The following is a 14,972-nucleotide window of genomic DNA, read 5'->3' as shown; positions in this document are numbered from 1 at the left end:
CAATATGTAATGGAGTTGGATAAATTTTAAGTCTACCTTGGTGTTGGTGGCTCACACCTGTTATCCAAGCTACTCAGGAGGCTGAGATCTGAAGCTCAAGGTTTGAAGCCAGACTATGTAGGAAAGTGTGCGAGACTCTTAAGAGCAAAAAGCTGGAATTGGAGCTGTGGGCTCAAGTGGTAGAGCGCCAGTCTTGAGTGAAAAATTCTAAGCAACAAGAGTAAGGCTCTGCATGTACACGCTAAGACCAGCACAAAAATACTTAAAAGGTCCAAATTTTATATTATCATGGTCAAAATACAGAACAAGAAGGTAGTATTCCCAAGAACCAAGGAGAAAACAATGCAATTATCAATATAAAGCATCCTGATTCTATATCAAGAATAATAAAATCCAGCTGAAAAATCTCTAATGGCAGGAAAATGTTAATGATAGAACATGAAACTACACCATGATACAAATCCTTTCCTGGGTGTGCTTAGTGAATCGGAAACATTTTTAACAGTGTGTAACTTTAGTAGTGTCATGTGTTAGTTTTTGTACTGAGTTCACGAACCATTTTATAATAATCTATTGGGTGATACGCTATGGATAAACTTTAAACAGTAAACTTATAAGAAAATATTTTTAAAGGTAAAAGGAATCTTGTGTATATAATGTAAATTCTGAAAAAAATTAAAAACATTAGAAGGGTATGTATATATGTGTGTACATAAATATATGCAATTATATGCATATATTTGCATATATGCAAACAATAAAGGCCAGCCTGGTCTAGATACTGTGACCTTGTCTCCAGTGAATGGCTAGCTTAGTGGGGAAGCACTTAGTTAGCATAGCTGAGGCCCTAGGTTTGAACCATAAGACTGTCAAGTAAAAAGGAAAAATAGGTGTATTCCAAAACAAGCTACTCACAATCATGCTGCTACTTATTTTTCCTGTCACCTGTGGAGTCCTTACTGCTGTCAGATAATGGACTGTGATTAGAAGGAATCAACCTCATTGAATGGGAAAGAATTGTACTAGGAGTTCAAGCCCCAGTACCGACACACACAAAAGAAAATAGGGTCATTTCAGAATTTTCGACCAACTTCATTTTATATTTTCTCCAGAGGTTCTGAAACTTTCATAATCTTAGTGATGAGAAGCCTTTTGCTTTTTATCTTTCCTTGCTAGGGAAAGGCATCTTGGGAAGTAAATGGCTAGCAAATTGAATTTCTTCTGCCCAGCGAAGCCCTTTTCAATGCAATCAATTGTAATGCAAGTGGTAGCTTCCACAGAAAGTGTAGCAGCCCCAGAAATATTCACATCACAGAGAAAAGCTAGAGTCAGTGTGAGAAGGGAAATATTTGTGGAGTCATCAGATACATATGAGCATTACCATAACGTTGTTAACATGATCGCATGCCATCTTTATCTGAGATGAACCAATCAGCTTCCTCCATTTCCCTGGTTAGTTCTGCCTCTTTCTTGGCAACCCTGGTCTTTTTGTAAATGGTCCACATTTCTCTGATCACAACATTAGCTGGTGTTTATTATGGAATTAATATGAGTTTTACAGTACCAGCCTCTAGTATGCAAGCATAACTTTATTACCTCAAATTAATATTCTACCATAAAGCTTCTCCTGCCAAGAAGCGGAACACTTATGGTGTCCAAGTAATCTCTGAGCAGTGCATTGTAAGTTCAAGTTCCATTCATGGACACCAAAATATTTTTAAGCTTCGGATTTTTTTCTCCCCAGAGCTAAGGACTGAAATTAGGGCCAGTACTTGCGAGGTAAGTACTCTTCCACTGAGCTAAATCACCAACCCTTCTGGTTTTAATTTTTGTCTTTATTTTAGACTGTCTAGCAGATGTGCAGATTGGATAATAATGTAGACCATGCTGTATCCCTGAGAACTATTGATATAAACTTTTTTTGGTGGTGGTAGTAGTTATGGAGCTTGAACTTAGGGCCTGGGCACTGTTCCTGAGCCTCTTTGTGCTCAAGGATAGCACTATATCACTTGAACCACAGCACCACTTCTAGCTTTTTCCAAGTTGTTCATTGGAGGTAAGAGTCTCATGGACCTTAGGCTGGCTTCAAACCATGATCCTCAGATCTCAGCTTCCTGAAAATCTAGGATGACAGGTGTGAACCACTAGAGTCCAGCATGAACATCTTTTTATATGTTTATCTGCTGTCTTTTCAGTTCGCTTGCTTTTTAAAAAATGGATTGTATATAATTTATTTTAAATGTATTAGGAGGAAGAAGGGGAAGAAAGAGAAGACAGAGAAAAAAAGAAGGTGGAGGAAGGATAGAAAGAGGGAAGGCAGGCAGGAAGGCAGGCAAGAAGGAAGGAGGGAAGGAAGGAAGGAAGGAAGGAAGGAAAGAAGGAAGGAAGGAAGGAAGGAAGGAAGGAAAATACATTTGAGAGCATCTTCCAAAAGGACACTCTTGTTGCTCAAACAAAACATGAGATCAGTAGATATTTGAGAATGAAAAAAAAAATTGTCTAATTCATTGAAAACACAAATGTGAAATTTCTATTCATAAAATAGACACTTCAAAGAAATAAAGCAGCTCATTTATGGGAATGATTAAAATGTATTAATCTGGGAAGCTAAATACACTTATTTATCATTAAAATCCAAGAAAATACTAATGCAAGTATAGAAAATTTCAGCATGATGAATGAGAGAAAATGGGTCTTCTGACCAGAGGTAAAGCATGTGGATGTTTTCAGATTATGTGGTCTCTACAATGTTCAAATGTCTTGTTGTAACATACCCTTATGGTATACTGAAAATCACCCCAAACCTTGACAGGTATAGGCAAAATATGTTCTTTCAATAACTTACAATTCATTTAACCCCATGGCAAAAGATCAAGACAAATTGCTCTCCGCTTAGAAATTAACCTATGGTTCTAAAGAACAAATCAAAGTTTTAAGTAATTTCAAGAAAATTATATAACCAAATCCACTGAAGTTCTAGGAAACAACAAACAAAATCATGAGGTCCAAATGTATAGTTATAAAAATATAACTTCATTTGGGAAAGAAAATAATGGTTGAAATTAATGAACTAAATGCACATTGCATGTAGGTAGGCAGTGCAAAGTACATTTTAAGAAGTAGGTGAGCAGAGAGTAAATATAAAACATTGAATAGGAGCTGGGAAGGTGGCTCAGTGGTAGAGTGCTTTCCTTGCATGCATGAGGCCCTGGGTTTGATTCCTCAGCACCACATAAGCAGGAAAAGCCGGAAGTGGCACTGTGGCTCAAGTGGTAGAGCACCAGCCTTGAGCTGAAGAGCTGAGGGACATACCCAGGCCCAACAACAACAAACACTGAATAAAGTGATTAGCAAAGCCATGAGCTTTCTCAATGAAAGAGGGAACAGGAAAAGAAATCATACCAAACAAGAGATACTTAATGATTCTAAGAAAAACAATAAATACAAGGTGCACACACAAGACCCACCACGCACCACAGACACATGAAAAAGAATGAGAAACTATGAGAAAATGTTTGTCTTAACAGTCTCTGAACACATATTTAGACAAAATCAGCACTTCCCAGAAAGAAAGAAATCTTGACAAAACAAACCCAGAAATAAAAAATAATAATAATAACAGATATCTGGGAACAAAATTAGAATGGCATCCTAAGTTTCTTGTTTGCTTGATTTTTGTTTATTTGTGTTTCTTCTGCCTTTCAAGAACCATCCTGAAATGTTGGTTTGGAGAAAGCAATGGAGACAGAAAAGAGGAGGTATCTTTGACAGGGGCCAGTACAGAGGAACTTTCATAATTCCCAGAATAAGGGAATATGGTCAAACACCATCCAAGTCCAAGCTCCCTAGAACAATGGCTTTTTAGCTGATGGAAATGGGGCAGAGCATGGTACAACATGGAACCCACAACCAAATGCTTCCTTACCCATCACCTGCAAGGAGGAAACCATGAACCAATTGGAAAGCCTCATAAAATGAGTCTGAAGAAAACTAGTGTCATTCAGAAAAGCCCCTCCAGCCTTCAACTGACAAAGGGAACGTATTTCATGGAGAACACGGGTGGAGAAGCTATATTGAAGCAGCTTAGGGGGCCAGAAACATGAAATGAGCACTTCCTGGTCAAAGGTCAAAGGAGCCACAGCACATGGCAACAGACTTAAATTAAGCATCTTAGGGGATGTTGGGAAAGAGAAGGCTCAAAAATGAACCCAGTGAGCCCTAGGGAACAGGGTGAAAGGGCACCACAGAGAACTCTGGAGATGGAGCCAGGTTTGCTCCTATCAGCCTTAATCCCTAGCGGCTCAGGAGCAGATGTGCAAGGACTATTTTGGGTACTTTTAAGACAGTGCCTTGAGTCATGAAGTTGAAAAGGCCACTTTGGGCCATCTGCTCTTCCCACACAGGCCCTCCTGATAAACCAGAAAAGGATCCGAATCAAATTTGCAAGTACTTGGAAAATGTGTACATGGATTATTAAGTATCTCAACAAACAAGAAAAATCTTACATCCAAAAACGTGGATTAAAAAGAAATACAAAGACAGAAACTATTAGCAAAGCCCAGGGCTGGTGGCTCGCTCCTGTCACTAACTCCTCAGGAGGCTGAAATCTGAGGATCACAGTTCAAAGGCAGCATGGGCAGGAGTCGGTGAGACACTTTATCTCCAATGAAGCACCCAAAAGCCAGAAGTGGAGCGGTAGCTCCAAGTGGTAGAGAGCTAGCCTTGAGAAAAAAAGGTAGCTCAGCAACAGCACCCTGAGTTCAAGCACCAGGATCAGCAAGTGCGCGTGCACACATACACATACACAACACACACACACACACACACACACACACACACACACACACACACACACACACACACACACACACCTCACCAAAGGCTAAAAGGAGGGAGAGATCAATCAATGAAACATAGGAGATATTTAGAAGAGTAAAAGTGATGATGGATACAGACATCATGAATGTGTCCATTTCAACAGACTGCACAGTCTGATGATGTAAGCTGTGATGTTCATGAATAGGAATTTAGCAGTAATGGTCCATCAGTTGCAACAAATATACCGGATCAAGGCAACGTATTAGAAAGAAGGGAAACAGTCCAGGGAGAACAAGTAGAATGCATTTGTCCTTCTACGCAATGTTTGTGCAAACCTGAAGCTGTTCTTAAAAAAAATATGTTTATTAACTCTTTGTGATGCTCTATTAGGAAAAGTATGTAATCTAACAAAAAGGTTCTGATTTAATCTTCTCATTCAATCTAATCAAAGAAATGAGAAGAAAGGCCTCTGTGTTTGTGTGTGTGTGTGTATGTGTGTGTGTGTGTGTGTGTGTGTGTGTGTGTGTGTGTGTGTGTGTGTGTGTGTGTGTGTGTGTGTGTGTGTGTGTACTGGGGCTTGAACTCAGAGCCTTGCATTCTTGTCTGGCTTTTTCCACTTGAGGATAGTGTTCTACCACTCGAGCCACAAATCCACATCCAAGAAAGGCATTTTTAATCAATTAAATGAGAAAGGCATTATTCTAAAAGGCTATACTCCTCCCTGAGTGTATGTTATTAATATTTAACACAAAATAAAAAATAAACTTCAATATTTTCAATGTTGACAGTGAGATCCTAGGATGAATAGAAACTGATACCAGGAGACATTAACATACCTGTCTCAGACGAAGATCAGAAAGTCAAAACACTGTTAGGTTTTAGAAGACAAAAATTAATCAATAAAGGAATGCGAACAGAATGTGTTAACCTCAAAGTCAATTATTGGAGAACACAAGTTCTTTTCATAAAAATATATGAAATTGAGCTGGTCGCCTATAAGCTTAGCAACTCAGCAGGCTGAGAGCTGAGGACTGTGGTTCAAAGCCAGCCTGGGCAGGCTCTTATCTCCAATTATCTCCAATTAAACATCAATGATAATAACAATATTTTTAAAGCCAAAATAGGAGTTGTGGTTCAAGTGGTAGAGCACTAGTCTTATTGCTGACCAGAAAAGCCCAAGGACAGTGCCCAGGCCCTAAGTTCAAGCCCCAATCTTTCAGATGCACACGTGTGAGCATGTGCGCGCGCGCACACACGCATATGATTACAATACTTATTGTACACGTGTGAAAATTGAACCAGGTAACTTGAGGGGATGGGTGGGGTCGGGAGAGAAGGGGAAGAATGAGGGAAGAGGTGACATTGATCAAGATATTTTGTTCTCATAAAGTGACACATTAAATTGAAATTCCTTTTTTTTTTTTTTTTTTTGGTCGGTCGTGGGGCTTGAACTCTGAGCCTGGGCGCTGTCCTTCAGCTCTTCAGCTCAAGGCTAGCGTTCTACCACTTGAGCTACAGCGCCACTTCTGGTTTTCTGGTGGTTTATTGAGATAAGAGTCTCACAGTCTTTCCTGCCCGGGCTGGCTTTGAACCACGATCCTCAGATCTCAGCCTCCTGAGTAGCTAGGATTACAGGCGTGAGCCACCAGCGCCCGGCTGAAATTCCTTTGTACCACTACATAAGCACAATACAATAAAACAATAAAAACAATATATAACATAATAGCTGGGGGAAAACTTCCATAAATCACAACAAATATCATGCAATAAAACCATAAAAGAAATAGATAAAGAGCCAAAACAGGATTTCTCTCCAGTACCTTAATAATCTCTCTATTTTAAAAGCTCTTGGTTTAAAGAAAAAAAAATTGCTAAAAAAAATAGGAAATCAGACTGCTGAAAATATAATTGTCTGAGGTCTACATCAAATGGATTATGAGATTAAGAAGAGAAGAAAATTAAATTTAGTCATTAAGTCAGGTAGCATGAGAATAGTGGTATAATGTAGAAATGCCGTCACTAAAAAAAAAGGTTTAACACATGAAAAATATAACTTGAGAGTTTTTTTTTTCATTTTCCCTTAGTTTTTTTTTTTTTTTACCAGCATCAATTAGCTGTACAAATGGGTTTCATTCTGACAAGTCCATATATGTGTACAAAGTACCTTCTCCCCTTGCTGTTTTACCCAAGGTGGTCTAGAACTCTTGGACTCTCCTATCTTACCCTTCCAAGTAACTTTGACTACAGGTATGAACCACCTCACCCACCCTGCTTGTGTGTCTTTTGACGTTTAATTTTCAGCTTAATTCCACTGTCGACTGACGGACTGCTTTTAATTGTTTGGTTTCCCAATTCCAATATTGTGTTTCTGTGTGTGATCGAGCAAAACTGAGTTCTTAAAACCTTCTGTAGATTGACTTGTTCTTCTATTATAGAAAAGCAAAATCAGACTCAGAGAAGTAAGTAAACCTCTTCCATGATGATGGCAGAAGTGGTGGGTTTTTTGTTTTTTTGTTTTTTTTTTTTTGCTTCTCTTTTTAGTTCTCACACTTTCACAAATCGTCTATTTCTTGAGACACAACAACGACTTTTGAATAGTCACATCTTGCTTAGCAAGCGATGTGATTCCTCTCTTCAGCTCCAGAAATAGTCTTTGCTTCAAAATCCTTTTGATCCAATATCAAATGGCTTTGCAGTGTGTCTATGGTTTATCTTTTACTTCCAAACGTTCTAGATCCTTGTTGATACGTCTTCCTTATAACAGCTCATAGGGAAGTTATCTTGAGATCTTCCGTGGTTATTTTTATTTTATTAATTTATTTTTTTGTTGGTCCTGGGGTGTGAACTCAGGGGCTGGGCGCTCTCCCCAAGCTTTTTGGCTCAGTTACAGTTTTACCACTTCGAGCCACAGCACCACTTCCAGTTTTCTGGTGGTTAATCAGCGATAAGAATCTCACAGACTTTCCTCTCTGGGCTGGCTTTGAACCATGATCCTCAGATCTCAGCCTCCTGAGTAGCTAGGATGATAGGTGTGAACCACCAGAACCTGGCTTTCAGTTGTTAGAATTTAGAATTCCATGTATCCTGATCTACCAAGGCCAAGATAAATGATTACTTTTGCCACTTCCCACACAAATGTGGATACATTTGTGACTTGAGTCTCTCTTCCTCTCCAAACCCACAAGGTAAATAGGACCTTCCATATAACCTTACTCCATCTTCCTCCCTTCCAATGTGCGGTTATTTGATATTACGGCCAGTCATGACTCAGCCACAAGCCTCTTATGATTCATATTTATAGATAACATAAGAAAGCTCACAGGCTTTATATAAGCTTGGCCAGAGAGAGCTCATAAAGCACAATGGATAATGCACAAACTCTTGATGTATCACCAAAATATCGACGCATCTATTAAAGGCCAGCTTTTTGGCTTTGTTAATCTTGTCATCAGAGAAAGAGGGAAAAATTAAAATATTTCTAATATACCCACATTAGAAGGGGTATAGAACTAGAATAGATGAATCTATTTTTGACAGACTGATTTTTCTGTACAGTGTACCTGCTCAGTGAAAAGAGCAGGATACAATCATTCCATGTAGTGTTGTACTGCTTAGAAAGCAAGTGAGCTGGGCGGGCGCCGGTGGCTCACGCCTGTCATCCTAGCTAGTCAGGAGGCTGAGCTCTGAGGATTGCAGTTCGAAGCCAGCCAGGGCAAGAAAGTTTATGACACTCTTATCTCCAATCAACCACCTAAAAAACAGAAGTGGGGTTGTGGCACAAAGTGGTAAAGCACTAGCTTTGGGGGGAAGAAAAAAAGCTCAGGGCAGCACCCAGGCCCTGAGTTCAAGCCCCATGTCTAACAAAAGAAAAATGAAACAGTAAATGAACTTTCCAGGAGCAACTGTTACAACTGAAATGAAACAGCTCTTCTTCAGAACAACACAAGACAGCGGTGGCTCTCAGGAGAGTAAGGGTTCCCCCTAGGACTGGAATGTGGCAGACCAGGATGCAGGAAATCCTAAAGTAACCACCCCAAGACAGGAAAGCCAACTGCCCCATTTGCTGCTTCTACTCAGGGGGGGGGACGTTGCTTTCCAGCAGAGGGCGCTGTTGAAAATTATTGTTGCTGTGGGTTGGGGAGAAGAGGGGGGAGGGGGAGCAGGAGGAGGAGGAGGAAGAAGAGGGGAAGGAGGAGGAGGAGGAAGAAGAAGGGGAAGAGGAGGAAAAGGAAGAGGAGAGAGGAGGAAGAGAAGAAGGGAGAAGAAGAGGAAGATGAGGGAGACAAAGAGAAAGGAGGAGAAGGAGGAGGAGGAAGAAGGAGGAAGAGGAGAAGACAAAGAGGAGGAGGAAGAAAAAGAGAAGAGGAGAAAGAGGAGGAGGAGGAAGAGAAGACAAAAAGAGGACATTCACTGTGGAAATAGGCCATGGGACTGCTTAGATGCTTAGAAATCAAATTTATGATATCTCTTGTTCAGAAAAAAATAAAATCCCCAAATAGAAAAGGCTTATATTGTTACAAAACCAAGTTTATATCACTATAGTAGGAAAAAAACCACAAAACAACTCTTCATTGGAGGATTTAAATAGATAAATGCATCATTACCCAAGTCAGAGGGGGAGATTACCACTAAGACCAAAAAAAAAAAAAAGCAAGTTTAGACCTGCTAGGATTTTAGGTATCAGACTGTTTTGGCACCATAGAAAATTAGCCATGACATTACTATAGATTCTAAATACGACACTTGTGTAGGAATACAGCATTTATGTGCACAGCAGATTAAAAACCAGCAAGGAACAAGAGACAAGGCAGATTTATTGAGTAATCCCAACACAACTTTTAGAAAATGAATATCCTCATTAAGAAGAAAGTCTTACCCATGGCTTAAATAAATGAGACAGCAGGAAGGGAAATTAGAAAACTGACAAATAAAAGGAAACGTAGCCCAGGAAAGCAAGTTGTAGAGTATGTGTAGGCTTAAGAACTAACGGATGGCAGAATGAGAGGTCATGCTGATGGCTCATTAATATTCCAAAATGAGAAAACAAGTTCAAGTGAAAAGCAGTGATTTTCCCAAGGCCTATCAAAGCCATGCTAACCAACAGATTACAAACAGAAGTACTTGATAGATTCTATGTAGAAAAAAATTAAAATGTGTACTTTAAACACACTTAAGAAAAAAATATCACAAGGCCAACTGGAGAGAGAGAGAGAGAGAGAGAGAGAGAGAGAGAGAGAGAGAGAGAGAGAGAGAGAGAGAGAGAGAGAGAGAGAGAGAGTTCTAGAAGACAGCAAAGAGGAACTAGTATTACTGACCAAAGAAGAAAGACAGTATCGTTCTCAAAATAGCAACCATGCAATTCAGAAGTTCCAACAAGAATTATGTAGGACAAAAAGAATGTCCATGGGTAGTTATACCCTCACCAGATCAACTTTCAACACTGATTAAGGCACAAGGCATTTCTTACGATTAAAATAAATAAATAAAAAGGAAGAGTGAGCCGGGCGCTGGTGGCTCATGTCCTGATGTTCACCTTCCTGTCTTTGCTTCTCTATTTGTCTCTCCTCTGTCATTTTCCGTCCAGCCTTTTCTTGGATATCCAAATGGGCTGTCATCTTTCCTAGGAATTTTCCTTTTTTCTCCTACTCAGTCCTACCGTTTCTTCCTCCTTGACATCCTGTGGAAGCAGAGCACCTACAAATCCTCTCCACATGCAGGTGAATCAATGAGTTTATCATCCAATTTGTGACGTAACTCATTTATGAAGTTGCTACAATAAGCTGGCCCTGTACTGTATGTATGGAGTCCATGTTTGCTTTTGCACTAGATTTTCCTCTGCTCAAAGCTTTCTCTATAGATAGCTGTTAGGTAATTTCCTTTCTTTTCTTTTTTCTTTCTTTCTCTCTTCTTTTCTCTCTCTCTTCCTTCCTTCCTTCCTTTTTCCTTCCTTTCTTTCTTTGGTCATGGGGCTTGAACCCAGGGCCTGGGCACTATCCCTGAGCTGTTTTGCTCAAGGCTAACACTCTACCACTTTGAGCCACAGCACTACTTCTGGTTTTCTGGCAGTTCATTGGAGATAAGAGAATCAGGGACTTTCCTGCCCCAACTGGCTTTGAACCACGGTCCTTAGATCTCAGCTTCCTGAGTAGCTAGGATTACAGGTGTGAGCCACCAGCACCCAGCAAAAGTGTTCAATGGGTCACCTGATATATAGGTAGTACAATAACTACCACAATTAACTCATTCACATACAATATATTATATTACATTTCATAGTAACCATCTTCTTTGAATTAGTCAAATCTGCCCTCTTATGTTTCGAGTATACAGTGGAGTTGTGTTAGTGCTGTCATAATGGCATTTATTAGACTTCAAATTTTTTTAATCCAGTTTATACTCTTTGATACACATCCTTCCCCTTTACTCCCACTCCAGCCTCTGCCAACTAGCATGCGACCCAATAATCCTAATTCTTTTTGTGTATCTATGTACAACACACACACACACACACACACACACACACACACACACACACACACACACACACACACACACAAGTTGCCCTGGGAATGCAACCTCAAGTTTCCCACAGTTTAGGCAAGTGCTCTATCACAAGGCTGCTCTCCCAGCCCACTACTGGATATTGATTCACAGAAAACAAAAATCCCATGTGGAAAAAGGTATCTGCACACTCCCATGTCTGCTTTCTTGTACTTTGCACAATAGCCAAGATGTGCAAACAACTTAAACATCTGTTGATGGATGAGTGGATAAAAGAAATTTTGGTCCTCAGAAGATGGCATATTATTTATCCTTATCAAAGAGGGAGATCCTGCCATTTGCAACAACAGGGAAGAAGCTAGGGCATTTTCTTCTAAGGGAAATGAGCCAGGCACGAACACCACATAACCTCACTAACCTGGTGGAAGGTGTTTTCACCTTCCAATTTTCATTCCACCTGCAGAGTGTGGTCTGTGCCCAGCGGAATATACAGTCAAGACTTTTGGGGGTTCCATGTCCACTCCCTTGGCCAGCTTTTGAATCAAGTCTAGCTGTGTTTAGCCTTTCATGCTGGAAGGTTTAAAAAAAAAAAAAATCAAGCCAGGTGCAACGTTGAGGTTGTATGGCACTCGAGCGCCCTCTACCGCTGTCCAGAATTAAAACTGCGATTGCCTGATTTCATTCAAAAAAAAACGGAGGTGGGGGGGGCGCAAGGGAAGAAATGAGAATTCAGCCGATAAAGCGTTATTTCTCAGGACAAACACTGAAGTTATGAAAGAAAGGCAATAAATATTCTCCCAGAAATGTGAGTCTCTATAAGATGTTGGTCTTTCCTTACTTCACCATCCGCCAGGTAACCAACCATTCCATCACACTGATTACTAATTATATGTTTTAGTAAATTACCAAGAGTCCTGAGTGATACCACGTTACCACAGAAGGAAAAGGGATTCAAGGCATAGACGTAAATACTGTTACGTGGAAAGAATCTCATACAGGGCAAATTTCATATATATGATAAAAAGTGTTGACAATGAAAGGTGTAATTTACCCCCAACATGAAAAATGTAAACATCAGAAGAACTTATTTACCTAAAGTTGATATTTTTATTCATTAAGAATTAATGTCCATAGGTCTCATTAATTCAAAAATAATCTGCTGCTTACATTTCTTTCCTTCCTTCCTTCCTCCATCCTCCCTTTCTCTCAGTCCTTCTTTCTTTCTTTCTTTCTTTCTTTCTTTCTTTCTTTCTTTCTTTCTTTCTTTCTTTCTTTTCTTTTCTTTTCTTTTCTTTCTCCCTTCTTTCTTTTCTCCCTCTCTCTCCCCTTCCTTTCTAAAATTATTCTGAATCATTTGGTGTGTCCATCTGTAAAGCTTTGTCCTTATCCATTATTTTGGACTTTTCTGTGTATATTATGTTGATAGGGAAAAAGATATCATGTCGATTGCAAAACCCTATTGAGTCTAGTTTTAAATTGGAGCTTAAGTCAAATATGCAACTTATTTTGGAGGTTTGGGTCTATGTAGCCTTTGGACCTTTGAGGAAGTAGAACTATGTATACCACACAGTGTGTGGTAGAGGAAGTGTCTCACCACGTGACAGCCAAGAAACAAAGAAAGGAAGATGAAGAGTCATGGGTCTCAATACCCCCTTCCACGGAAGTTCCCAATAACCTACAGGCCTATCATGAGGCCTTGTGGAAAGATTCTACCACCTCCTAAGACCAAGACTAGAACACCTGTGCCTTAGAGAAGATTCAAGATCCAAAGCATAGCAACAGTTAAAGAACTCTTAGTGACACGGTTTGCGAACAACTCAGAAGCATTTGTTCAACTTATCTATATATGAATTGGGAAAGACTTTTCAACGAGTATCTTGTCATTCTCATAGTTCATTAAGAGTCATTCAAGTCGGAGTTATTTAATGCTGTGGCTTAAGTGTAGAATTGTGTAAAACAGTGTGTTTGTGTCCTGTCCCTGGGAAATATTTGTGTGTGTGTGTGTGTGTGTGTGTGAATACTAGGGTGTGAACTCAGGCCCCTTACACTCTCTTGGTGCTTTACCACTTGAGCCACACCTCCACTTCCAGCTTTTTGCTAGTTAATTGGAGATGAAAGTCTCACGGCTTTTCTGCTGGGGCTGGCTTCCCACTGGACTTCTCAGATCTCTGTCTCTTGAGTAGCTGGGATTACACATGTGAGCAACCGATGTCCAGCTTACTTGGGGAAGATTTCAGAATGTCTAGATGGCCCGAAAGGGCCGCACTGTGTTCATCCGAACTGGAGCACCCCAGAGCACCCCGGAGGAGGGGCCATGTGGAGAAATACTGAAGATACTGTTCCCCCAGGAGTTAGAAAGCTGCTTTTCTCTGCAATCATTCTGTCAAAAGACACTAGAAACCATGCCATCGCCCACACAAAGTGGACCCACACGACGCGCAATGTGTTCTCACGGGTTTTTTCCCAATCCAATCGTGCACATTTTCCCCTCCGGGGTGCTCACACACAAGAGACACCCGCCTCCTGTGTAAACACTATGTGGTGACTTGGAAAGGAAGGGAGGTGTTGTTTTTCCATCCGTTTGCTGGCGGTGTCTCCAGCGGCCCTGCCTCTGCCCGTTTGTCTTTAGCACCATCCTCATGTCAGACCGGGCACCAGTGAGCTAGCACACCAACGTGATCACGGGGACAAACCTGCTGTGCTTTGCTCCTGGTGCCAGGCTCGCAAGGATCCGCTGGGGAACCCCACCCCGGGGACCCCAGATTCGCTTTCCCAGCGACACCCACGCCCTCAACCTCAACCAATGATCAAAAAGGCTTGCCAAGGAATTGGGACTCCAGACCCAAATAGGTAGAGATTTGAATTGAATCCCTTTGAGAGGCGCTCTGGTTTTCCTTTCCATAGCAATGAATCAATGTGTGGCTGAGAATTCAGAGAAAACGGGCCTCTGTCCCCTTACCTTCTTTTCTTAAAAGAATAAAGAAGAAGAATAACAATTCTTTCCTTAAAAAGATAGAATACCTATGGGCAGCTGATCATATAAAATAATATGTATGGAAACGAAGTCCAGGAAAAGGAAAAAAGAGGTTTTTGTGTTCCTTTGTTGCTGTTTGTTTTCTTTAAAAACATCTTTCTTTCTCTCTTTTCTTTCTTTCTTTCTTTCTTTCTTTCTTTCTTTCTTTCTTTCTTTCTTTCTTCCTTCCTTCCTTCCTTCCTTCCTTTCTTCCTTTCTTCCTTTCTTTCTTTTTTGCTAGGGCAAATATTTATCCTAGGGCTCAAACTCAGGGCCTGGGCGCTTTCCCTGAGCTTCTATTGCCCAAAGGGAACACTCTACCACTTGAGCCACAGCGCCACTTCCAGCTTTTTCTGAGCAGTTTATTGGAGATAAGAGTCTCACGGACTTTCCTACCCTTACCTGGCTTCTAACCGCACAATCCTCAGATCTCAGCCTCCTGAGTAGCTAGGACTACAGGCGTGAGCCACCGGTGCCAAACATTCTTCTCTTAAAAGAATTAATAATAATAATAATAACAACAACAATTATAAACAGAATGAAAAATTAAGAGAGAATTAAAAACATGCTTTTCTTACGAGAATAAAGGATCTGCCAGTGGAGAAGAAGAGGGAGGCCAGGCCAGGGGGTGCCAGGCTGA

This window comes from Dipodomys merriami, unplaced genomic scaffold, assembly GCF_024711535.1.
Source record: "Dipodomys merriami isolate MVZ:Mamm:240054 unplaced genomic scaffold, mDipMer1.0.p SCAF_33, whole genome shotgun sequence".
In the NCBI taxonomy this organism is placed as follows: Eukaryota; Metazoa; Chordata; class Mammalia; order Rodentia; family Heteromyidae; genus Dipodomys; species Dipodomys merriami.
This window is presented reverse-complemented; position numbering follows the sequence as displayed.